Source organism: Schistocerca nitens, chromosome 5 (assembly GCF_023898315.1).
Source record: "Schistocerca nitens isolate TAMUIC-IGC-003100 chromosome 5, iqSchNite1.1, whole genome shotgun sequence".
NCBI classification, from domain to species: Eukaryota; Metazoa; Arthropoda; class Insecta; order Orthoptera; family Acrididae; genus Schistocerca; species Schistocerca nitens.
The window spans coordinates 631144584-631170998 of NC_064618.1; the positions used below are offsets into that span (position 1 = coordinate 631144584).

The 26415-nt window shown below is 41.6% G+C and overlaps 1 non-coding gene across 1 annotated transcript; it reads left to right on the forward strand.

Annotated features, from left to right (window-relative positions):
* Positions 1 to 22883: 22883 nt before the first annotated feature.
* On the forward strand, positions 22884 to 22956 carry Trnaa-cgc (transfer RNA alanine (anticodon CGC)). The gene has a single exon. It is a non-coding gene; the product is annotated as a tRNA-Ala (tRNA).
* The last annotated feature ends 3459 nt before the right edge of the window (positions 22957 to 26415 follow it).

Genomic DNA, 26415 nt, shown 5'->3' on the forward strand with positions numbered 1-26415 from the left:
GCATCACGATTATGTCCCATAAATATTCGATCTTATGGCAGGAATAAGAGCACTGAAAGACCTGAGTCGAAACAAGGCCCCGGGCTAGACAACATTCCATCAGAACTACTGACAGTCTTGGGAGAGCCAGTCCAGACAAAACTCTACCATCTGGTGAGCAAAATGTATGAGACAGGCGAAGTACCATCAGACTTCAAGAAGAATATAATAATTTCAATCCCAAAGCAAGCAGGTGTTGACAGATGTGAAAATTACCGAACTATCAGTTTAACAAGCCACGGCTGCAAAATACTAACGCGAATTCTTTACAGACGAATGGAAAAACTGGTAGAAGCCGACCTCGGGGAAGATCAGTTTGGATTCCGTAGAAATGTTGGAACACGAGAGGCAATGCTGACCCTACGACTTAACTTATAAAATAGATTAAGGAAAGGCAAACATACATTTCTAGCATTTGTAGACTTAGAGAAACCTTTTAAAAATGTTGACTGGAATACTTTCTTTCGAATTCTGAAGGTGGAAGGGGTAAAATACAGGGAGCGAAAGGCTATTTATAAACTTGTACAGAAGCCAGAAGGCAATTATAAGAGTCGAGGGACATGAAAGGGAAGCAGTGGTTGGGAAGGGAGTGAGACAGGGTTGCAGCCTATCCCCAATGTTATTCAATCTGTATATTGAGCAAGCAGTAAAGGAAAAAAAATGAAAAATTTGGAGTAGGAATTAAAATCCATGGAGAAGAAATAAAAACATTGAGGTTCGCCGATGACATTGTAATTCTGTGAGAGACAGCAAAGAACCTGGAAGAGCAGTTGAATGGAATGGACAGTGAATTGAAAGAAGGACATAAGATGGACATCAACAAAAGCAAAACGAGGATAATGGAATGTAGTCTAATTAAATCGGATGCTGCTGCAGGAATTAGATTAGGAAATGAGACACTTAAAGTAGTAAAGGAGTTTTGCTGTTTGTGGAGCAAAATAACTGATAATAGTCGAAGTAGAGAGGATATAAAATGTGGACTGGCAATGGCAAGGAAAGCGTTTGTGAAGAAGAGAAATTTGTTAATATCGAGTATAGATTTAAGTGTTAGGACGTCGTTTCTGAAAGTATTTGTATGGAGTGTAGCCATGTATGGAAGTGAAACATGGACGATAAATAGTTTGGACAAGAAGAGAATAGAAGCTTTCGAAATGTGGTGCTACAGAAGAATGCTGAAGATTAGATGGGTAGATCACAAAAGTAATGAGGAGGTATTGACTAGAATTGGAGAGAAGAGAAATTTGTGACAAAACTTGACTAGAAGAAGGGATCGGTTGGTAGGACATGTTTTGAGGCATCAAGGGATCACCAATTTAGTATTGGAGGGATGCGTGGAGGGTAAAAATCGTGGAGGGAGACCAAGAGATGAATACACTAAGCAGATTCAGACGGATGTGGGTTGCAGTAGGTACTGGGAGATGAAGAAGCTTGCACAGGGTAGAGTAGCATGGAGAGCTGCATCAAACCAGTCTCTGGACTGAAGACCACAACAACAACAACAACAACAACAACAAGTGACTTCAAATACGGGCAAATTGTTGGTGGTCGTATGGTTAGTCCTCCCGTAACTAAGGCTAGCCGAAGTGTCTGATGTTTCAAAGGCACCCTATCCAAGATTTACACCGCATGCAGGGCAAGCGGAAAACACCATCCACCAAGTGACAACGGTGACGAAACTGTGTGACTGATCGTGACGGACGGGCATCGAAGAGGATTCATCCGAAAAATAAGAGGGCGACAGCTGCAAAAGTCACTGCAGAACTGAATGTCGCACTCACAGACCCTGTCATCACCGAAACAACACGAAGGGAGCTCCGGAAGCAGTGAACTGCTGGACGACGTGGCATTCCAAAACCACACACCAGCTACGCAAATGCCCGTAACAGGAATACATGGTGCCGAAGCCATAAAACCTGATCCTTGGAGCAATGAAAGAACGTGATTTGTTCGGATGAGTGTTGTTTCACAGTTTCCAAGTTCAATCCGCGCTTAAGTTCCAAGAGTTAAAAGTTGAGAAAGTTCGGTAATGATTTGGGCAGCCATATCGTGGTGCTTCATGGACTCCAGGGTTACTCTGCAAGCTGGCATTCCTTTCAATGATTATGGGACCATTTTAGCTGATATGGTCCATCCCTTGGTGGAATGTTTGTTCCCCAGTGGTGTTTCTGTGTGCCAAGACGACAAGGTCTGTTCACACAGCTCCCATTGTGCATAACTTGGTCTGTGAGCACGAGGATGAATATTGTCGCTTCTCTACTGGCCCCCACAGCAGCCAGATCTCAATGTTATTGATCCTTCGTGGTCTTCTTTGGCGAGAAAGGTGCATGATCGCTGTCCACCTCCATTATCGTTAGCAACACTTGCCACCATTTTGCAGGAAGTGTGGTCTAAAATTAACTTGAAAGCATATTAATCCATTCAGAGATGACTGGAAGATGTTTCGAATGCCAACGAGTTTTTTCCACCCTATTAGATCAGATAATGTGGTTCGATTTTGGTGTTTCCAAATTTATGGCCACCCGCTGTGTTTTTCGCCGCAGAGGCACACTACGCAGGTGAGTAAACTGCCCCCCCCCTCCCCTTTCACTCGACTCAGTAGCCTAATACGTTCACTCGTTTCGTTTCAACGTGTACACTGGCGCAGCATGCTCTGATGCTCTGACTTACATTACTTTGGGTTTGAAACTTGCAGAGTTCAGCCTTGTTATAAATTCCGAAACTAGAAACCACGCAGGCCCGGGATGACGCTACAAATTGGCTTCCCCTTAACGTGCTGTTGAAACTTTGATATAAACTACGCTCTATACACCCACTTGCAATGAATACCTAGAATTCTCATGGCTGGTTAACAAATAATATTCTTTCCGTGTATACTTTTATCCCGAGTTCGTTTGAAACTGAAACGATTTTCTTTGTTTGCAACCATGGCAGTTAATTGATCTGCTGCCGTCTCGTCGTTCAGTTCATGACATCAATGGGCTGCGAAGCGAACTTCTGTCTTTCAGTTATTTTTCTGGTCTATCATTTCCCTGTGTGTGAGAGGGCTATTTCCGATAGTAATCCAATATTGTGCAGAGTGGAAATGTTTTCTCACCTATATACATAGTGAAGAATATAGCTAAATGATACTACAGTTCTGTTAACTATTTCTTGCCTGTAACCGTCCCACCTGTCCCAGTATATTTCAGCAGCAATTTTCGGCACAAAAACCTGCAGTACGACAACAAATCCGACGCTGCCACGGTGATGAAGACAGGAGAAATTCTCTGGAGGTAAGACATTACTTATATGTGAGAAAGGAAGGAAGCGACTGGTAGGGAGAGATTACAGCCCGAGAGTTACACGCAGCTGCTCATACACTGATCGCTACGATGTATTCAGCTGCTTCAGTTAAAGAACCGAGGTCCGCTACTTCACGTCTTGCTGAGGTACAGCACTAGCTCATTCAAAATGTCTCAAACCCTCAGCAAATAAGAAATGTAAACTAAATACGATGAAAGAATATTTTACGACGAGAACAGACCCCAGTTTTGGCACTAGCATCACTTATTAACGGCGATAGTAATACATATCATAGTTTCTGGTACTGCTGTGAGCTGAAATATCTTTTGTTATTGTTACTAGCTTTAAACGTATTGTCTTGAAACCGCAGCTACAGCAGCGGGAAAGGTAGCCAACATCAGACCGGAAAAATCGTCTTTACTAGCAAATATCAAAACTGCAGGACAAATACTGCAATATTGTACAGGCTCAGACGGCCAGTCATCACATCCCTGGTTGTTATAGCTGTACTTTTCTATGTGTAACGCTTCGTCTCCTAACGCTGGACACTTTCTCAAAGACAATAAAACCTTTATATCCTCTGATGATGTCTCCAGCATTGGGAGTGGAAATATTACGCACAGAAACGTGCTTTTACTACGGTCTAACGCCAATACTACTACAGCCACCAAGTAAGTAAATGTATTCATGGTAGAGCATATGCTGTGAACAAAATTTAAAGGGAACTTGCAAATAAATAAATAAATGCTATTACATGACCATACTCATCTCGTAGCAACGTGTATTTAAGAGATGAGGTTAAGAGTTTTTGTAATCTGTGGTTTTTTATAGAGTCAGGGAGGTTGTGTTTTATATACTGCTAGCCTTTTACTCAACGCTTCAACCGCTTGTGCATACGGCCATACACTGCAGACATCATCTACTCGTCCTCCGTCTCCTCCCTTTCTCTGTCCACCTTCCTCTTTCTTTCTACCTCCTTCTTCCTCCATCTCTTTGTCTATCTCCTCCTCCCTTCTATGTCATCTGCTCCTCCACCCCTTTTCTCTGTCCATCTTTTCCACCCCATCTCTCTTTCCATCTCCTCTTTCCTCATCTTTCTGTCCATCTCCTACTCCCCAATCTCTATGTCTGCCTTCTACACTCCAACTCCCAATCCACCTCCTCAATCTCTCAGTCCATCTTCTGCACCCCCCCCCCCTCTCTCTCTCTGTCCAGCTCCTCCTGCCCCCCCCCTTCCTCCCTCCTTCTGCGCAGTAATACCCAAGAAACACATACTCCATGAAACACATCCTGATACTACCCACACAACACGCCAGTTGTATAGGACAACTTAGAAGTCAGCAGGTACCAACACTTTTTCACCCCTATCCCCGCAATTATGGAGGCTAGGTGGTACTTACCACCTCATTACTTCTTTCCAGGCAATAAGTAGTATGTGTACTAAATTTGGTTGAAATCGATCCAATGGTTTAGACCATGTGGAAGTTACATACACAAATACATACATTTTTACACATATGCTTGTACTTCTGTCAAGGATTTTTTGCTGAAACAAACTATTACAAGATACCTTAGGGATCCACTGTACACTGTACACGTGTATCAGTCAAGTCTGAATCATTCATAATACTCTTGCTTGATATATAACAGCCCACAGACTCATATCTCTACCACAGTGTAATTATCGTAAGTCATGTAAATATTACAGTGTTTAGGTTCTAAACTTACTGCCTAATTATAGACTGACATTGTTTTGACCCACGTATTGTGCCCTATATTTACGTTTGAATTCCCTTAGTCTAGTATGGAAACAGTTGTAAAAATCGAAGATTAAAAATATCAACTCTACTGTTTGGGTTACATTTGCATGTCTTTTCCGTTTATTATCTTATTTTCAGTCCTTTGTTTGTTGTAACGATGTGTTAAACCCAAGTAAACGAATGTGGAAGCAAGCAGTATTTTTGAAGTATTTAACGTTAATTGCAACACTAAATGAAACAGTGATCAGTCATATTTCACAACTGTTGAGTGTTTCAATCAGATGCAGCGAATAAAAGATTCGATGAGTTGGTAACTTTACCTCACATCATTGCTAAGCATCTTTGATCAAGAGATTGTTCAGGTTACAACTTCGCAGTTGTTTCTTACTTAATATAACCGAAACTTAAATCTTAAGATGATTTACATTAATGCCAATTTTTTTTTTTTTTTTTCTAGTTGAATCTCTCCTTTCGGTGGACATCCTATACCGTTTCCTACCCTTCTCAAGTTGAAGAGTGCAGCTGAAAGCACGGCACTGCGGCATTATTTCATTGGAAATTTCCGGAATACATAACACGTCCTACGCCACATCACGTAACCCGGAAGCTCAATATGGCTTTAAGCGTCACGTGACGCGACTTCAGTCAATCACGAACAGCAGATGGCGGCCAACAAAAGTGGCGGAAAGGACGGCCATTCTTCACCTACAGAGTTGTCCTACAACTACGATAATGTTACGAATGTGGACAACCATCAAGTGTGTAATGGAATGACCACTATGAAAATTTGTGCCGGACCGGGTCTCGAACCCGGATTGCCCGCTTATCGCTAGCGGTTTCCTTACAAGTAGGCTATGCGAGCACACATCACGGCCAGACACAAACTCTCATAAGTCGTCAACCATGTGTGCACAACCTGCATTCGCACGTTTGTTATGTATTTTCCCGTAAAGAGGAGATATTGTAATTGAAAGTCGCCTGCCCGGTTTTCGGGAATAAATACGATATAGCAGTGCCTGCATTGTTCAGAATTCCTTTGGACATGCATGCACGAAGGAAAACTGAATCTTAATTCTGGAGAACACAGGCACTGCAATATCGTAAGTTAACGTGGTCGTTACACGTTAAGTCTCTTCGGAAGGTTAGTGATAGGTAATTTACAAACGTTCTTATTTCCCGTCATTTATTGTCAAAAGTGTAATTGAACAGTAATTCATTTATTTATGGATCCGCTTATTTATACGCAGTTCATTATATGTCTTTATAACAGTCACTCCACGAACTCTCGATGCTCTGTAGACTTTCCTGAATGTCGCTACAACTTCCTGACATTGTTGAATTTCTTATGTGCAACACCGAAGCGCCTAGAGCGTGCGTTCTGATAGTGAAGGCTTGATAAGTCTGGTAAACGTCCATGGAAGAATGGAACATTTATGTTGTGGCTTCATGGTTGATAAGCTTGGTTATTCCAAAGATCGTATAAAGAATTTCAACAATGTTCAACTTGTAGTTCATTGTTGACAGCCGTCTGAATTGGTCAGTGTGTAGACTGCAATTGACAATGGAGAAAACAGGGTTTCGTGCTGTTATTAAGCATTTTCCTTGGGAGGGTTGGACTGCCGCACAGATAAAAACAGAGCTGGATGATGTTCACACAGATTCTGTACCATCATTGAAGATTATTTGGATTAACGAATTTAAACTTGGTCGGACAAACACCGAAGACGAAGCGAGCTCCGGCCGTCCAATTGTGGTCCCCACGAAGGAAACCATTGTCAAAATCCATGGTATGGTAATGCAAGACCGACATATGAAAATTCGCGAGATTGCTGAGACTATAGTCTTCTCAACTGAACGAGTGCATAATATCCTGCACGGAGAATTGGCTATGAAGAAGCTATATGTGAGGTGCGTGCCGCGACTGCACAAAGTCGACCATAAACGCATCCTGCCCAATATTTCAACATAATATCTGTCCGATGTGCAGTCGAACTTTGCAAGACTTTTTGCTCCAATTTCTGACTGTTGATAAAACGTGGATCAATCGTTACACGCTAGCGTCAAAAGGGCAGTAAAAAATAGACAAAGGCAGAAGAAATTGCACGGAAGAAGGAAAAGAACATTTTTCAGCTGGAAAAGTGATGCCCACTGTTTTTTGGGATTCGCAAGGAATAATCCTCAAAGGTTATTTAGAGAAAGACGGAACCATAACTGGAACATATGCTTCATTATTGGATAGTTTGAAACTTGCGTTGGCTGAGAGAAAAAGACAAAGGTTGGCACGCAAAAATGTGCTCTTTCGCCATAATAATAAATCATACCACACATTATCGATAAAAATGGCGAAAGCGCATGACTTTGGGTTTGAGTGGTTCCTCATCCACCCTATTCACCAGACTTAGCACCAAGTGACATCTTCCTGTTCCCTAACTTGAAACTTTGGTTTGCTGCGAAGAAATTTTCATGGAATGAGGAAGTGATAGTTGCAGTGCAGAGTTTGACAGAACTTATTTTTCCTTCGGGATGAAAAATCTGAGAATCGCTGGACCAAGTGTGTATTCCTCAAAGGAGACTATGTCGAGAACTAACGTGAGGTGTTAACGAAACAAACATTTTTTCTTATTCTTTTACCGGACTTATTAAACCACACCGGTAGTGTTTATTGCTTTAAAATTTCTCATTCACCATTAAAGAAAGAAATTTTTCCACCATTTATATGTCTACTGTTTCGAGAAGAAACAACGATTTTATTTTTCAGTAGTTTGACTGCGACTAACTGCATGAGCATGGCTTTTTACTCACTGCACACCATACTGCTGAATTGTTGTGGTCCGTATTAGTGGGGAAATCCAAACCGCAGAGTCATTCAGACAACCCCCAGGGGGAGCAAACAAGTCCATTAGACAATCTCCCACCAAGTTAATGAAAGTAAGAATCACAACATTAACAGTAATAAAAACTTGGGCAAACGGGAAATACCTGAAGACGATTTCTGCTGGGAAAGTGTGCTATAAGTGTAAAATTTTCACATGTTTCCCGCCATTGTAAATAATTCACCTTCACTGTACTGGAAAAAAGTGCACGAGTGCGCTACACGAGTAGCGGATAAGATCCTTGACTCTGTTTTTAATGTAATCTGTGGTACGCTTGGCCTCCAGTTAGTTTTGCAGCGCTAGGACACTCTTATTAGAGACGTAGAAGTGAACATTTCAGTTTTGGAGAAGGAGATCTGATATTTTTCAATCTGGTAGCAATTATCTTGAATACTTGTTTATAAACTATTTTATTGGTTGTATTGATGGAGAAGATTTTTGGGTTAATATTTCAAGGCAATCATGCACGTACAAGAATGAAATGTATATTTGTTAGAACTTTCAATTGAAGGATATCTTTGCCGCTTAGATTACTAATAATGTTCATGATTTCTGTTAATTTGATCCCTTTGCTTTCATTATGTCACAAATTACGCAGTTGCATGAAAGTCTGTAATCTTTTCAATGAAAGAATTTCGGAATTGTTATAGTCTTTTCAAGTTGTACAGTCTTTTTTGACACTAATAGGATTTTAATTTTTGAAGAACAGTTTTCTTTAAAGTAATACCCTCTTTCATCATCCTTAGCAGAGTTTACAATATTTTATTGTGTGTGCACTGTATCTTACGCCACATGCAGAACAGATTGTTTCTGACAAGGGAAGAAAAATTGAGAGTAGATAATTTTTCTTTAGCTGGTGCATTTGCTGATTTAAATTTGGTTTTGAGAACGTCAGTGCACCAGACACAAAGCGGTATGCTGAGCGTGAGATAAGTTACTTGTATTTCAGGGCAGATCTTATTTTGATTTCTTGTGAGTAATAGTAAGTGGTCGGAATTTGTTGTGCTAAGTAAGCAGATTAACTTACAATCATCAGTGTGGCTTAACTGAAACAGTTATTTTCTACGGTATTGTGCTGTATTTTATTTTGTCGATATTTCAAGTCAGACATTGCACTTCGTGTTACGTAATTTTTTCAGTATTTCAAACTTAGCATTTCACTAAGATTAAAGTTTTGTTTCATGACACCGTTCACATGCGCAACAGTGGGCCAACCAATTCTTAGTTCTGCTCAGCAGTTGAATACGATATCTAAAGGAAAAGTACACAAGGAGAAAGTTTTTGAAAACAGAATATTCGGTATCTCACATATAGATAAATTACATAGAAAGCTTATGTAAGTAGTAACATACTACATTCCTGATATATCTCCTTTAGGAATACGCAGACAAGTACTGTATGGCAAAAACTGCTTAACGCACTTGTGCTCAGAAGTTCAGCGGAAACACGAAAAAGACAAAATTTCAAAGACAAAAGGTAAACCTGCTACTATAAGCATTCGTTAAGGTCTCCCCACAAACCAGAATTGTGTCATTTATTTAGGAAAGAACTATTGTCAACCTCCAAAAAGCAACGTCTGAGGAAAGAGAATGGCACGCGTCAACTTTCTCTCTTAGGTAGAAGAAGGAAGGTTTTTAAATAATTCTCTTTTTTATTTTTGTGTGTATAATCTCTGAAACGCGAAAGGTTAAACAGTTGAATCTTAAATGAGTTTCCAGATTCTGGAGTTTGACTGGTAGGTTATTTTTCAACAGCGAAAGTAACCACTTATGTTCTTTACGCAGTAGGACTAAAGGATATCGTTTTGTTCTTTGTTTGCGGAGTAGGGATGGAACGGTAACGACACTGCCGTTTCGCGTCAACTCGAGGGCGCAAACAGATTCACACGAATAAATGAAATGAGTAAACAACCAGGGCAGACGGAGAAATTAGCTACGCACGTTAATACGGGAAGTTTTTTGCCGTTTTTAATATTGTGGTTGACAGAATAGCCACACACATTCACTAATGAGACCACCGCCGAGTACAAACAAACATGCCGCTATTTGTTCACCTCGACAAATATTTTACACAGGCTGCATGGATAAACACGCAAATCCTGATGACGGACAACCAATGTTTGGTCCCTTACATATTGCCACCCTCGTTCCTTTCTCTGTCACGCTGGCGCTTATGACTCAATTGTTTCATTAGAAATTAGCTGAAAACACATTAAAAGTTATGGAAAAGAAAGAATAAAAAAAACAAACATCAAGGCAAAAGGGAGGATAGAAGATCTGAGTTTTTCATCCCGTCGACGACAACATTATTACATTTTTTCTTTTAGCAGGGTCCTTAGTCTATACAGGTTTTTAAATGAGATCGTTTTCCCAAACCTAATGTTCTGTAGGAAGTTATTCGTTCTTTTTATGCCACTTTTCAAACACTTGGAGAGCGTACCAGTGATCTAAAAACTACATTAAAAAACCTGTAGGCTTACAGCTAGACCCCATATAGTGCGTTTACTTAAAGGGCTTATAAGCTCACCGGACAAAAAGTTAGTCACCTCAGTGCACAAGCACAGATGACTTATTAACCCTTGAGAGGCTGTGAATCTTATACCGTAGGACGAAACGTGTTTTGAAAATATGTCACTATTAAGCCAATATTGAAGCTAGACCTCCGAAAATTGGTATTTGGTTTCTCAAGCAGAAATTAAGAAATACGTATTTCGGCATTTTTGTAGGTGTAACTCCTATGAGGGGGGGGGGGGGGGGGAGGGAGGAATAGTGGGTGAAACATTTTTTGAAAATACATCATTACTAGAGAATCACTACAGCATTTTAAAGCTACTTGTATGAAAATTAGTATTTGACTTCTCGGTTAGAAAGTTAAAAAATACGTGTTTTAGTGTATTTGGAAATTCAACTCCTAGGGGATGAAATGGGGGATGAAAATTTTTAGGAAAAGAATTCGTCATATTAAAAAAAATTGAAGATTAAAATTTGAAAATTGGTGTTTCAGTTCTTGGTTGGTTATAAATAAATATGTATCATGGAATGAAAGTTCCTATGGAAAATCTGCACAGCAACATGAAAGGCATGCTTAAAAAAAACTTTGGACTCCAGCTACCAGAATAGCTTTTTGGAGAAGTACATTTAGAAAACACCATGTTTCTATGGCCTTAATTAGCGTTCAGATTTAAAAGGAGCTGCAATTTGTGAACAACATCAAAATTCGATCAAGGAAAAACATAAAATCTATACAGACCATGCAGTATACTTGAACCAAGCAGAGAGGGCTAAGCTAGTCAGCTATAAATAGCGACCAGTGGTCAACAATAGTTCACAATCCGGTTGGAGTCCAGGTGGAGAGTAGACACAACAGCACAGAATGCAGAACCTGAAGAAGACGAATGGGTTGTTCGTCGAAACATTGTGCAAAAATTGAAATTGTCACGCCGAAAAAAGTGAAAAATGACGAAGTTTTCTTTCTTTGCAGTCTTCATACAGATGACAGCTCCAACGTTATCGACTAAATTATTTACGTATATGGTAAACGGTAATAGTCCTACAACATTTCCTTGAGCTAACCTCGAAACTAGCTTTGTGTGTGTCGATTTTGTCCCATTAAGAACAATATGCTGACTTGTATCTGCAAAGGCGTTCTGGATCCAATCGCTCAGCTGGTTCGACATTCGGTAATCTCGTGTTTTGACCACCTCACAACAGTGCGGAACTGAACCAAATGCCTTTTGGGAGTCTTCAGTCTCAAACGGCTCTCTCCTTTGTCTACAACTCGCAGACCTTCGTCTCTGTCACTACTGTTTACATTTGTATAGTTCGTTCCTAGAGACGGTGCTTGTTGTGTTGTTGAGTTGCGTGGATATTCCTCCTGTTCAATTTATCTTTACCTTAGTTGTAGTATTTTCAGTAAAGACTTCTCTGTTACATGGTGAAACATTATGCAGCGTTTGCTTGCATCGAAAGATAAGGGAAAAGTAAAGTTGTTTTAGAAACACACCAAAAAAATTGCAAACTCGTTTTTTGAAAGTGAGCAATTACGTTAATCCTCAGATCTAAAATTCGATGAATGATGAAAATTGTGAGATAACAGAATGTTAATATGTAATTAGTTCACCTTTAACCAACATTTTCTAATATAATGAACTTGTTAGCTTGATATTTTTTCGGTACCTGTACGCGATTCAGCAACAGTTCAAAAACAAAAGCTCAATCTTTGCGAAAAAAAAAGACATTGTGTATATCATTGGACGTCAGTTCTTACAAAATCATAGTGAAACATTTCACATGCTATCGAGGAATCGTCAGAGAACTAAATGTTCGCTGTAAAACTGATATTTGGCCTTCTACTTGTAGTGGTTAATAAAAAAAGAAAAGAGAAGAAAAGAAAAAGAAAAAAAAGGTTTAAAATGTGGGAAGAAATCGTAAGTGAAAATGTTTTTTTTTTAAATCGTTAATTACAGTGAAAAAAAGGGAAAGAATGAAAAGCAAATCGGACTTCGTATTACAGAAAAGCTATTGTTGGGGTGGTCCTTGTGGCGTTTTTGAGCAAAAGTTAAACCAATTTCCACTACAAAAAGTATTGAAAAAGAACAGAGAATAACAAAATGCAACTGACAGGGGGAAATGGCGTAGCTTTGAGTTGATTCTTTACCAGGTTAACATGTCTTCTTTCGTGCGGCGTCCAGGTCTTCAAAAATCTCCTTCAATTCTGCGTGAAAAGTCTGCTCCGAAATCTTGCAATCGTCTAGGAATCACTAATTTATACCAATTAAAATCATCTTGATACTGTATGCAATTTAATTTACTTTGCTACTTCCATCCTCCGAATTTCTTAACAACTTCCACAATATGTCTACACATTAAAATCGGATCAAGAGTAGCTAATAAGTTTTTTTTTTAACGTCTTCATCAGATCACGTCTGCCTTAAGCTTCGGCTATCAAGAGACAAACAAGAAACGGATAGAAAACAAAAAAAGCTACAATATTAGTAGTTTCTCTGCCATCGAGCGCTCATACCGCTGCGACGATAAGCCACCTCCGTTAGGTACAACACGGTCAACATAACAAAATTCCTTTCAGAGGGTAACACTGCTCTGTTGCTTTATACCATAGTTGCTTTAACAATATAGTTTTATTTCACGACCTGCTTCCAACTTTAAGGTTATGGTATAGCAGTAGCGGACAGAAGTGTTATAAACGGCCCGCACCTAATGCAAATAATAACAAAAATAATGCGAACGTGAACAGTCGTCTGAAGATGAGCGTATAGGTTCGAAGCGTGTAACAGCGATAGCTGAGTACATAAGCGGCATTATTAACAGAGGCTGACAGCTGTTTTCTTCAGCGCAAGAATAAACTTGCAAACATTTTCTTATTGGCACCTGTAACTAGTCAGTTCCCTGGTACGACATTTTGAATGTTCTTAATGAAATATTTATTTTCCAATCTGCCTCATTATAATTTTCGTGGTGGTGCGGTGAGCGACATAATTCGTAGTATCACAATAGCTTTTGGGTTTTCTTTTGGATGGAAATCAGTTGTGTACGAACAAACATAAATTCCCTTTTTTTTTTTAAATTCTTCTGGAAAATCTCACATATGGCACTCAGAACGTTTTCTATTTCCACTTTCCATTTGTGCCACTCGTCTTTACTAACGTCTTTCTTTGGTTTACTCTCCCAGTCCTATGCAATGTACAGCAGACAGTTAATTCCAGTCAATCGGCCGTGTCATTCTAGCTCACTTTCACCGAGAATAGCAATGTTATCACCGACTCTTTATCACCGATTTCCTCTGATGCTGTATTTAATACGAATGACGATCTTTCTTTTACTTCCTGCATTCCTTCTCCGATGTGCAGTCTCAACAGGACAACTGGAGAGGCAGCATCCTTGCCTTTCGTCCTTTGTAATCGGAGCACTTTTCTGCTGCATTCTCAATGTCTTCTCTTCGTTCCTGTACACGTGGTATATTAGCCAGTACTGTGTATCTCTAGTTATTATGAAACCTATATTAAAATATGAATGCCTGTACTTTCTAAATATCTATATCTGTGGTGGTATTCTTAGGTTTGCGATATTGTGATCCACTAAATTTTGCGCAATTGTTCCATGCATCTGCTTAACTGTGATTGATTCGCGCCTTTCTGTAAAGGATGGAATCTTTTCTCCCACGACCACTTACAAGGAGATCAGCGTCAACTACCGTCCAATGAGCGATGACGCCACTACTGAGTAACTGAAGGTGGTACATATTTCAAGAGTAATGTATTTACATTAATCTGACACAAAAGTAAATGAAATTTGTAATCATCAAGTTTATTATTTCATAATGGAAAAGTTCTCTCTATTCCTAGTGTCTTGCAGAGATCGCCATAAACGAGAGATTGAAATTTTTAGGCGGCCTGTTGGTATGGGAAGTACACAAGTGCACTTTCGTCGGGACACCAACGCTGAAGGTAGCGTGGAATAAAAAAACAAACCGTCCACGTCTTGTGACTACTTCACGGAGTTAAACGAAAAATCTTGTAGAAATAATCATTGCTTGGTTTCAAGTGAAGAAGTAACAATCGAGCACTGTATTTAAGCGGATCTGAAAAATTGACGTTCTGGAAAGCATCGTAACCAGATTCCTTCAAGTGCCGTCCATTAACGAAGAAGAAAGAAACATAGAGTCAATAAGCGTTAACAGTAAATGAAGTGCGACAGTGTCGGCACAAACAGTTGCAGTAAGTGAACGTCCAACTCTGTACTAAATTTTCTTTAAGAACTGTTTTTTTTTTTTACAGTGATGTAAGGAATTGTAAGGAAAATGCAGCAGTTTAAAAATACGTCTGGGAAAGGCACATAAACGACGAAAAACTAAAGTGAAAGTTCTTGAAAATGAATCCAAGCTGCCTGAAACGTACTGTCCGATAGTAAAATTTTTGTGACTCAAAGCAGATGTTGTTCAACTCCACGGCCTGCATACGTGTTAAATTATACAGACGCGTCGCAGTTCCAAAACTCATATACAGATGTATGACAAGATATGGAAAACGATCGTGTTCGTTTCGAAACTCACGATGTACCGGTACTGCGACAGATGGGAAGCTTCAATAACGGACAATGAAAAGTGCGATCCATATAAACCTGAACTAATTTAATGAGTCATGATATTTGAATCAATAACAGGACACATTTGCAAGTATAACAGATGATAATACACAGTTGGGAGATTACAACCATCAGTATGTACAAAATCCTCACAGCACTCCCGCCGAAGGTTCGAGTCCTCCCTCGGGCATGGGCGTGTGTGTTGTCCTTAGCGTAAGTTAGTTTAAGTAGTGTGTAAATCTAGGGACAGATGACCTCAGCAGTTTGGTTCCTTAGGAATTCACACACATGTGAACATTTTTCCTGAGAGCAAATATTGGAAGTGACCTCTACCAGCATCGATGAATGCCTATTCCGCGACGTTCTCTCGCTGGTGTTGTTATTGCGTGTATAATGGAATCACGAAGTTCTGCAGTTGTGCGTGGTCTGTTCTGGTACAGTCAGCTTCTAAGATACTCCCATAAGAAAAAGTCCTGGGGGCTTAAGGTACGTGATCTAGTAGCCATAACATTTTTAATATTATTCGGTCACCAAAGAAACTGATTACAAGTTGCATGGAAGTGTTAGACATGCGTCACGTTGCTCTGTCTTGTTGGAAATAACCTTCTGGAAGTTCCAGTTGTTCAAAAATGTGTTGAAGATGCCCGTATAAACTGTGTATTTATGGTCGTATCGAACAAAATGGACCCAAAAATTCTGGAGGCTTGCACTGTGTACCACACTCCAAGCTTCCCATCATGCAATGGTATTTCGTGAATGATATGGGAGTTTACACTGTCCAGTGTCTGCTGTTTTGTGTGTCGATGTAACTAGACAGATAGAACTATCTGTAAACCAAGTCCTGAAGAGAATGTCTGGACGTTGAATAACAAACCCCCGAAACCATCGACAGCAACGCATTCTTTTCTCATGATCTGTTGTTTGCATCATGTACACTCCGTATGGTCATAATGCCGATTTCTTCGCAGCTAACTGACATGTGCCATATGTAATGCCGGTCTCCTGTCTCAGTCGACGCAAGGATTTACTTGGAGACTTCCTCAAGCGTCTTCGAAGATTATCAATAATCTCTGCACTCAATGATGGCCTATATTTACCGCTGTCACGGTTTAGAACACCAGTTCCTTACAATCTATAAAATTGTTACCTTTGTTGGAACATAGTGCACATTGAATTCTCCCCGGAATTCCCGTTGAGTTGTAACCAGTGAGTCTGTCTTCCGATACGTTTTCACAATAAGAACCCGCTCCGGGCCGGCCGGGGTGGTCTAGCGGTTCTAGGCGCTCAGTCCGGAACCGCGCGACTGCTACGGTCGCAGGTACGAATCCCGCCTAGGGCATGGATGTGTGTGATGTCCTTAGGTTAGTTAGATTTAAGTAGTTCTAAGTTCTAGGGGACTGATGACAACAGATGTTAAGTCCCATATTGCTCAGAGCCATTTGAACCATTTTGAACCCGCTCCGGAAGTGTTTGCTGCATGTTTCTGCCAGCTAAAGACTGCGAACGTCCCACTAATTTGTTCGTTATTGTCACGCGTCCTGAATATCATACTCACAGACTTCACAAACCGCAACCAACGAGGCTGCGAACGAACTAAGACGAACCGAGCATGCGTTGCATTGTACCGGCAAAATGATGTTCAAATGTGTGTGAAATCTTATGGGACTTAACTGCTAAGGTCATCAGTCCCTAAGCTTACACACTACTTAACCTAAATTATCCTAAAGACAAACACACACAACCGGCCGCAGTGGCCATGCGGTTCTAGGCGCTACAGTCTGGAACCGCGCGACCGCTACGGTCGCAGGTTCGAATCCTGCCTCGGGCATGGATGTGTGTGATGTCCTTAGGTTAGTTAGGTTTAAGTAGTTCTAAGTTCTAGGGGACTGATGACCAAAGAAGTTAAGTCCCATAGTGCTCAGAGCCATTTGAACAAACACACACAACCATGCCCGAGGGAGGACTCGAACCACCGCCGGGACCAGCCGCACAATCCATGGCTGCAGAGCCCTAGACCGCTCGGCTAATCCTGCGCGGCCCGCCCAAAGGACCTCACGCGCTGAAACAACACCCATCGTGCCAACAACTGGCGGTACTCATGAGTCTCCTAGAGCTACTGATATCACTAAAAAAAAATTCCTCGTTTCTACAAGATTTCGGATGGAAATTGTGACCCACAGAAGTAGTTCAGGTTAATACGGAAGTTCTGTATAATATTCATGGGTTTCTGGAAAAAATAAAGCATTTAATTAGTCTTCAGACAATGTAAGTACCTTTACTGGTAACTTTGACTGCACAGCATCGGTATCATTAGCACAGAGAGGCTGCGACGCCAGCATGACGAGATGAACGAACTGCTGTCGCCGCGGACACCGGAAACCGGAGAAATAAAGTTTCGGCAAGACACGGCACGAAGAAAGACGGCATTAGCGACTTCCGAGAAACAGCGAAGCTCTGAGAACACTGCAGCCGCAGAACAAGACAAGGCTCAGAGTGTAGCGGAGAAAGAGCTGGGAGCAGGGGGGGTGACGCTTCGCGGAAGAACTTCTGGCTGGCCCCGAGCGATAATTAAAGAAGTTAGGGGGCCCCGGGGGGGGGGGGGGGGGCGATATTGTGACGCGCTGTGACGGGGGGTGGGGCGGGGTGGGAGGGGGGGCGTTGTCCGTGGGTCGCGAGAGCGACTCCGGGCTGTCTCCCCACAGGGGCCGGCGCTCCCGGAAGCAAACGCTGCTGACTCGCCGAGTGGAAAGAAATATTCGACTAGTCGAGTCCCGTGGTTTGTGACGGTGAAAACTGGGTGGGCCAACACCATATTGAATTCCAGCATTACCGATGGAGGGCACCACGAACTTGTTAGTCATTTTCAGCCAGGTGTCGGGATACTTTTGATCACATAGTGTATGTTCTCGTGACCACCGCTGTTAGCAATCATGTAAGGTGCGTACATTACTGCCAAGTCCTTCCGCAATAAGGTAGGAGGAATACGCACCTTCTCGTAGCCCTATTACATGACCTCGTTCAGACTCAGTGAGGTGTTCGTAATGTCGTCTTTGTCGCATTAAAGGCATTCTTGACTAACATCAATTCATCAGATCCAGTCACGAAGGTAACTTAACGCTCTCGACCATTACAGCGTGTATTTAAAGCAAACTTGATTTGCATCCTTATAGTGGCGCTACTAGTGCTACACTTATGCTACAGACAGTGAAATTAGAATGGACATCATTTTTCAATTATAGAAACACGTCTACCAAATTTCCTTTGGGTCTCACAACTCCTTCTTGGTGTTGCGTTTTTTTTTTTTTTTTCCAGTTAGTGTACATCTAAAGGCTGTTTTGCTGAGATACAGTCGGAAGTCATATAATGTAGGCCCTCATGATCGGTGCTTACTTCAGTTAAAACTTCCGGGCTGAGAGGCCGTGCTCGATACGTAGGGTATCCGAGGAGGAATGGTCAATACTGAGAAAGACAGAAACGATCATTATAAGCAAAAATTTCCAGTAAACGTGGACTCTAAAATACAATCCTGAAGAGCTAGGAGCACTTATTCATCTTCGATACTGTGAAACACATCTCCCCTACTGAACATGCACTCACACCTCTTTAGGACTGCATTTTAGAGCCCATTTTTACTGGACCCTTTTGCTTAGAATGGTCGTCCCTGCCATACCCTTCGATATCCACCATTCTTCCTGAGGCGCCCAGGATAAAACTACTCCCTGACGTTTTGCTCCGAATGTTGTCACGGTTTTTCACGCGTCCAGATGACTAGGAGGGACGGCACAAAATACAGTGCATCACAAATGTATTCGAGCACCCTCATTGTTCTTGAAATGTGAAGTTCTCTTGGAATATTTGAGGCTCACGATAAGGAATTGCCGGTCAATTCTGTAGTGTGAATATTGTCTGACAATGTACCACTAGCAGGTCGCTGTATAATACAATTAACTACGCGCAATGTATATTTGCATTGTAAGACACCACAGCATGCAGTCACTTTATTATTCGGGCACATGTCGTGTAGGCGGCGGTGGTGCTAGCTGTAGAGCGAGCACTTCAAATGTTGTTAACACGCATGGTGCACAGTACGATGGGGCGGAAAGGAAACAATACGTCACTTGAAAAAATACAACTTCTTATTTTCCATCACGCTTAAGGATGTTCCGAAAGGCAGACTGCCGCTTTGTTACAAATGAGTGAGAGTACTGTAGAAGACATTATACGAAGATTCAACAGAGAAGATAGAACTGAAGATAAACAAAAAAACAGGGCGACCAAAGAAGCTGAGTAGAAGAGAGGAAACCGAAGTAATAAGAAACGTCACAGCAAATCCAAGGTTGTCGGCAACGAAAATTGCTGCCTCATTGCAGCAGGAATATGGGAATGACGTGTACTCTGAAACAGTCCGACGAATTATCAGACGAGACGGATATAATGGTCGAGTAAACAAGAAGAAGCCTACGATAAATGAGAGGAATAGAAAGAAACGACTGGACTTCTCGAAGCATCACGTAAATAATAGTGTCAGTTGGTGGGACGAAGTGACGGGCGGGATTAGCCGAGCGGTCTCAGGCGCTGCAGTCATGGACTGTGCGGCTGGTCCCGGCGGAGGTTCGAGTCCTCCCTCGGGCATGGGTGTGTGTGTGTGTGTGTGTTTGATCTTAGGATAATTTGGGTTAAGTAGTATATAAGCGTAGGGACTGATGACCTTAGCAGTTAAGTCCCATAAGATTTCACACACATTTGAACATTTTTTTGGTGGAACGAAGTAATGTTTGCCGGTAAATGTCAAGTGCAGATGTTCTCCTGAAACGGAAGACCTTTGACTTGGAGAAAACCATGTGAAGAACTTCAGTCGAAGCATCTGCAACCCACAGTTAAACACGGAGTTGGATGTATCATGATTTGGGGTTCCATGTCGTCGTCTGGGGTAGGCGAATTAACATTCATTAAAGGTACAATGGACAAGCATAAGTAGCTGAACGTCCTAAACGAGAAATTACCGCAAAGTGCTACTAGTTTCGGGATTTCGAGGACGTTAAAATTGTATCAAGACAATGATCCGATGCATAAAGCGGATATTGTGAGATTATGGACGCTGTATAATTGCTCTAAGGTTTTGGATACCCCTTCTCAGAGTCCAGACTTGAACCCAATAGAAAATCGTTGGAGTGAATTGAAGCGAAAAGTACGACAAATGCCAGTGACATCAAAACATTCTTTAAAGGAACGAATACTGGACTAATGGTGACAAATAAGTCCTGGTTACACGTGAAATCTCGTTCACGGCAAAAAGGACTGCATACAAGGTATTAAAATGTACAAGGTTGTGATTGTTATACTTGCCGCCCGAAAACTGTTATGGCTCCGATAGTGCGTATGTTTCTTTATGTATTATAGTTTGTTGTTTGAGTAAAGTTTGCAAATAAGAAAATACTGTTCTGTATTTATTACATAGTCCTATACCATTTTGTGCCGAGACTACTCCTGTCATATGTCATGCCTGTATATAATGAAGTAAAAATAAAACATAACACTGGTGGCCGAATACTTCTGCGAGTCACTGTTTGGCGAAAAGTAAAACTAGAGGAGAGTGAAGACCCACCATGGGCAGTCCATCTTAGAACATTGCATACGCGTGGCGAAACCACTTCACCGGGGTTCGTTTCCCATCATTCGCTTTGGACGCTGTGCGCAAGCACACGCCAGTGTTTCCTCTCCCGCCATCAAGCAGGCAAGAGCTTGATGACGGCGGGCCAACAGGCGAGTGGGCCTGCCACGTGGCACAGGAAACACGGACTCGACAGAGCTTCGTTATAATGTAGCGCCGCTAATGAACCTGGCAAGCGTTGGAATCTCGTTTCCTTGTTTTCTAGGGAGAAAGTGCGTGCTGCATGCCTAGGACTCATCACGTATTACATCACCAGCATATGATTCTGTGTAACGAATAGTAAACTGGTAACTGAGTATCGAGTGTAGCCGAACGTCACTCATTTAGTTGTGAAACTGTAAATTTCTGTGGATGGATAGCTGATGAAACAATGCTCACATTCAGTCTGCAGCTAAAACGATACTGACGAAGAGACATCTTTTGGACTTAACTAATGGAAAAGATTTATGTTAACGAGCGTTACAACTGGTTATAATGGTAAACTTTCTTCATAATTAACAAAAATACTTCAATCCACCTACAATAAATAATGAATCTAGCCTCCTAGGACCTTTCGCATGTTGCCGAAATGTTCGATTCTGTATAAGTTTTGGCCAGATATGGCTTAATTTTCTTGCTTAAATTATATATTTTCCACCTGTAGATATTCCAGACACTTCTGATTGCCAAAAACTATTTTCCTGTTTAAATATTTTTATTATTAAAATCGATCCATTTCGTAATATGGATCTTCAAATTAGTATTCACAATTGTAAACTTAAGTGGTGTTAAAAACAAGTTTACAGTAAACGTAATATTGTTACAGTTCAGTTTTCATGAAAGCAAAATTTCTGTTTTAACTTCTAATTTTTCTGATTTTTTGTGTCGATAATTAAATACATTCTATAAAACAACAGGAAGCTTCTACTTTCCATATTTTCAAAATTTTCAACCTTTGTTATGAACCATTAAAGCCATAAATCTTTACTTAATAATTATATTCAGAAAAACAGATGCGTTAATATTAATTTGGAGTGTATCCTGTCCTAGAATATCCTGGAAGCTGGACTCGAAATATATTATATATTTTTGGCGCCAAGTGCGTCAGAGTAGCGTCAGACAAGTTAAGAGCTGGATAGGAAAGCGTAAGAGTAGTCTTAGCATCTGCTGAGTTTGGTACATGTTGCTCTTCTGGTCAACTCTGTTCTTTGTATGGGTCAAAAAAGTTGCACACTGCATATCTGAAAACTGCCAAATATGTGACGCTAAACTGTTTCAAGAACATGCAAATGAAAGAAGAAAATGGTTAAAAGCAACACAATGTTCCTGCCACTTGTCATTTAAATGAACCCTGTTCAAATTCTTTTCGATAGTTTGTATAGGAACAAAGGAAGCAGCCCTGATACTAGGGGAAACTTTGCAAGATAAGTACTATTTAGCTGCTAATAAAATGCATTCGCGCTTACTGTACAGGGTATCCCCCCCCCCCAAAAAAAAAACGACCTCCGGCCAGAGTGGCCGAGCGGTTCTAGGCGCTACAGTCTGGAACCGCGCGACCGCTACGGTCGCAGGTTCGTATCCTGCCTCGGGCATGGATGTGTGTGTGATGTCCTTAGGTTAAGTCCCATAGTGCTAAGAGCCATTTGAACCATTTTTTGAACCAAAAACATCAACGAGCCTTAGAGACAGGCTCCCTACACCAAAATAAGAAAAAAGGTCTAGCAAACATGGGCTTTAAGATGCATAGCTAACTATGAGCACTTGCTTATCTTCGATAGTATGAAACAGATCTCTTCTAATCCAAGGACTTCGCTCTTCTCATTTTGGGAGGAGGTAGTATCGACCAAATCAAGAAAAAAAGATGCCAGTAAACGAGGGGCCTCATGCGTATTTTGAGGTATGAGCACTAGCTCATCTTCTCTAGTGTGAAACACGTATCTTCTCCTGAACAAGTGGTCATAGCACTAAAGTTGTTTATCTTAGAGCCCATGTTTACTAATCATTTTTTCCTTGTTTTGGTGTAAAGAACCTGTTCCTAAAGGTTGTCGGTGCTTTTTGGGACACCCTGTGTATATTTTATTCTTGTTTTAACTATGAGGTGGGTATTACAACGTAATAATTCAGCTTCGTAATATATGGAGATTTAAGTGAAAGAGATTTGCATTATAATGGTAGACCGAGCGAGGTGGCGCAGTGGTTAGCGCACTGGACTCGCATTCGGGAGGACGACGGTTCAATCCCGTCTCCGGCCATCCTGATTTAGGTTTTCCGTGATTTCCCTAAATCGTTTCAGGCAAATGCCGGGATGATTCCTTTGAAAGGGCACGGCCGATTTCCTTCCCAATCCTTCCCTAACCCGAGCCTGCGCTCTGTCTCTAATGACCTCGTTGTCGACGGGACGTTAAACACTAACCACCACCACCATTATAATGGTAGGCTCTAGGAAGTAAATGGAACAGGCGAACTAACAGGACTCGTTACAGTTGATAGTATTAACTGCATTGACCGGAAAGAGGAAAGAAGTGATAGAGATGTAGCAGCCTGTGTGCAAGTAAGCACAAGCGCGTGACATGCATGTGGCCTTGGGCAACGCTCACTCGTCTGCGACATTAGGCGAGGCAGCATCGGTCATCTTCGGCTAATTCTGCAAAGCTATGAAAAGTTTATTCGCGCTCTCTCTCGCACACCGTAGCAGTGTGCGGACCGCTCTGGTGGGCTGCGCACCTGCGGTCTTGTCTCTTCAACTCGAGCCGCAGGCAGCGGGACAGGGCGGGTCTTTCGTGGTTCTCGCTGTGAGCAGTGAGCGGTTGACTGCCCGCTGCCAACACCGACTCAAAGGAAGGCCTCGGCGCTTGTTGGTGACGTCACGTCAGCTAGGCACGGCGAACGCCAGGTCTGTTGCTGGCAGCAACGCCGGGGCGTGCTTATCACTATAAATCTCTTATTTTTGGACAAAATGTGTTGTGGAGTGACAAGGCAGCCAGTCCACAGTGACGGGTAGGCGAAAGGCACACGTACACACACGCCGACTGGCGTGAAGTCTGAAACAGGATACTTTATGAATGCTATAAAGAAAAGAACGGAGCTTCTCGTATACTTAACTTTATTCCCTCTTGTGGTACATCGCTATGGTTAATACAAGTGAGACTCTCTCCAGATATGGTTAATGGTGCCTTGCTAGGTCGTAGCCATAGACTTAGCTGAAGGCTATTCTATCTGTCTCTCGGCAAATGAGAGAAAGGCTTCGTACGTGTAGTCGCTAGCAATGTCGTCCGTACAACTGGGGCGAGTGCTAGTACGTCTCTCGAGACCTGCCGTGTGGTGGCGCTCGGTCTGCGATCCTGACAGTGGCGACACGCGGGTCCGACATGTACTAATGGACCGCGGCCGATTTAAAGCTACAACCTAGCAAGTGTGGTATCTGGCGGTGACACCACAAAATGTTTGGTATTGTTTTGGATTCTGCAGTTTTATTTAGATGAAAGATTTTCTTACTATAGTAAAGCTACAAATGAAGATCATAGTTCTGTATTACTGAATCCTGTCGAAACAAACGTAGATCAATATGAGAAGATGCTTTGCCCCATTGCAAGCTTCGGATATTTTACATTCAAGTAATTATATTTACTTGATCCATTTTGCTATCGAAACTTACCCCAACCACCTTACAATGAATTCGTTTCTTTTATTTATTTATTTATTTTCGCTTGACATCGTCACTGGTAATGTGAACTAATTTACATGTGTAAATGTCCAAGTGTTGCCAGTCATTAGATTAGAGTCATTTTCAACGAAAGGAATTCTAAACAGGAAACAAAATAGCTTAATACATCGAAAATACTGCTGAGCTTAAACTTTTTTAAACATGCACATTAGAAAAGATAACTATTCCCCTCTTGCAACTGAAAGGAGAAACTTTATAAGATAAAAAAATTTTAATTGTTAAAACAAGTATCTCTCTTTTGCCTCTTCTTCTGTCCCCCAACCCATCTCCAAACATGTACAATCGCAAGATATTTCATTAACATTCAGTGCTCCTCACCCCATAGTCAACCAAGATACCTAAAGAAGAGCACAAATATGTTCACAGTTTCTTGTAAAAGGAACCCAGTACAAACGCAACTTCCTCAGATTTACAAATAAGGTGAAGAAGCACGAATTCTGTTGCTCCTGGACCATGAAGTTGTTTTTGTATGCCAATCCATAAAACAGGTGGAAATTTAAGTTCAGGAGTACACTATTTGTTAAAGTGTAATGAATTGCACAATTAATTGATTGCAGAAATCTCTCAGAACAATGTGTGTTGGTCAACTACCGCCAATAGTTTCACATTTTCCTGTGTCAGAGAGGGAGACAGCACCATTATAAGTATGCCTGCAACAGACCTGGCATTGGTCGTGCCTAGCTGACGTGACGTCACGAACAAGCGCCGAGGCCTTCCTTTGAGTCGGTGTTGCCGCTGCCCGCTGTCTGCTGGCCCTGTGTAGAGCTGGCTGTTGCAGCACGGAGAGACACCATAGGCCCACCCAGTCTGGCTGGTCATATCTGTTATCTGCTGCCGCCCGAGTGGGCACTGGACGCAGGCCTGCGTGGTTAAACAGGGGCGGTCGCTGATAGCCCACAGCAACTGTGCCACATTTCATACATTACATAAAACTGGCAGCTGCCTTAGCTCTCATCGGAGAGAAGACGTCGAAATATTTAGTATACGCAGTGGTCCAGATCTTCTACATATATTAAAATAAATATTATTAACTTGCAAAAACACGAAACTGGGCACCATTCGGCAGACGAAGCCAAACAAGCATAGAGGGCACAAGAATCAGACTAGCAAAGGCAACGGGAGCCTAAAGAAGTCTGCTAGCATTAAGCATTAAATTGAGAAATTTCTGAGAATCTACCTCTTGAGAACAGCTGGTCACGGGATAGAGAAGATGCTCGAAGTGCTTGAGATATGTTACAGAAGCATATCCAAAATTAAGTGTACTGATAGCAAAGGAGGAGGTTCTCCGTAGAATCGGCGAGGAAATGAATGTGTGCAAAGGTCTAAGTATGAGAAGGAAGAGGATGGTACGACACTTGTTAGGATATCCAAAAGTAACTTGCCTCGTACTAGATGGCAAAAATTGTAAGCGAATACAGACTTTGGAATCTATACTACAAACAGCTGAGGGTATTTGATGCAGGTAATACTCTGAGATGAAGGTATTGGCACAGAAGAAAAGTGGGCAGAGCTAGCAACAAATGGGCACCGTATCAATTTACGTTGATCAGTACACGAAGAGCGAAAAAAAGAGAACTAATACAGTATGTATTACGAACACACGTCGTATCTTAATTTTTTCTCCGTAGCCGTGCCTCACACGATATTCGCCAAAAAAGCCATTCATTAGCAATTTGGTTTTTTTTTATCAATCGCCGAGAGCACTGCATCGAAAAACCATGGATTCTTCCCCCCTTCTTGACTCTAGTCGTCCACCTTGCAACTCCACCAACGAAAATCCCCGGGGCACAGTAGATTCTTTAGTCCTGTGTAGACAGTCGTTCCAAATAAAAACACACGTCTTTCTTAGGAACGTCGCTATTAATCAGCGACAGCGTTTTACAAAAATATGTCCTAACTGCCAACGGAATCTTTGATCAAAAGATGATTTTTAGTTGACCTATACAGCCGGCCGAAGTGGCCGTGCGGTTCTTGGTGCTGCAGTCTG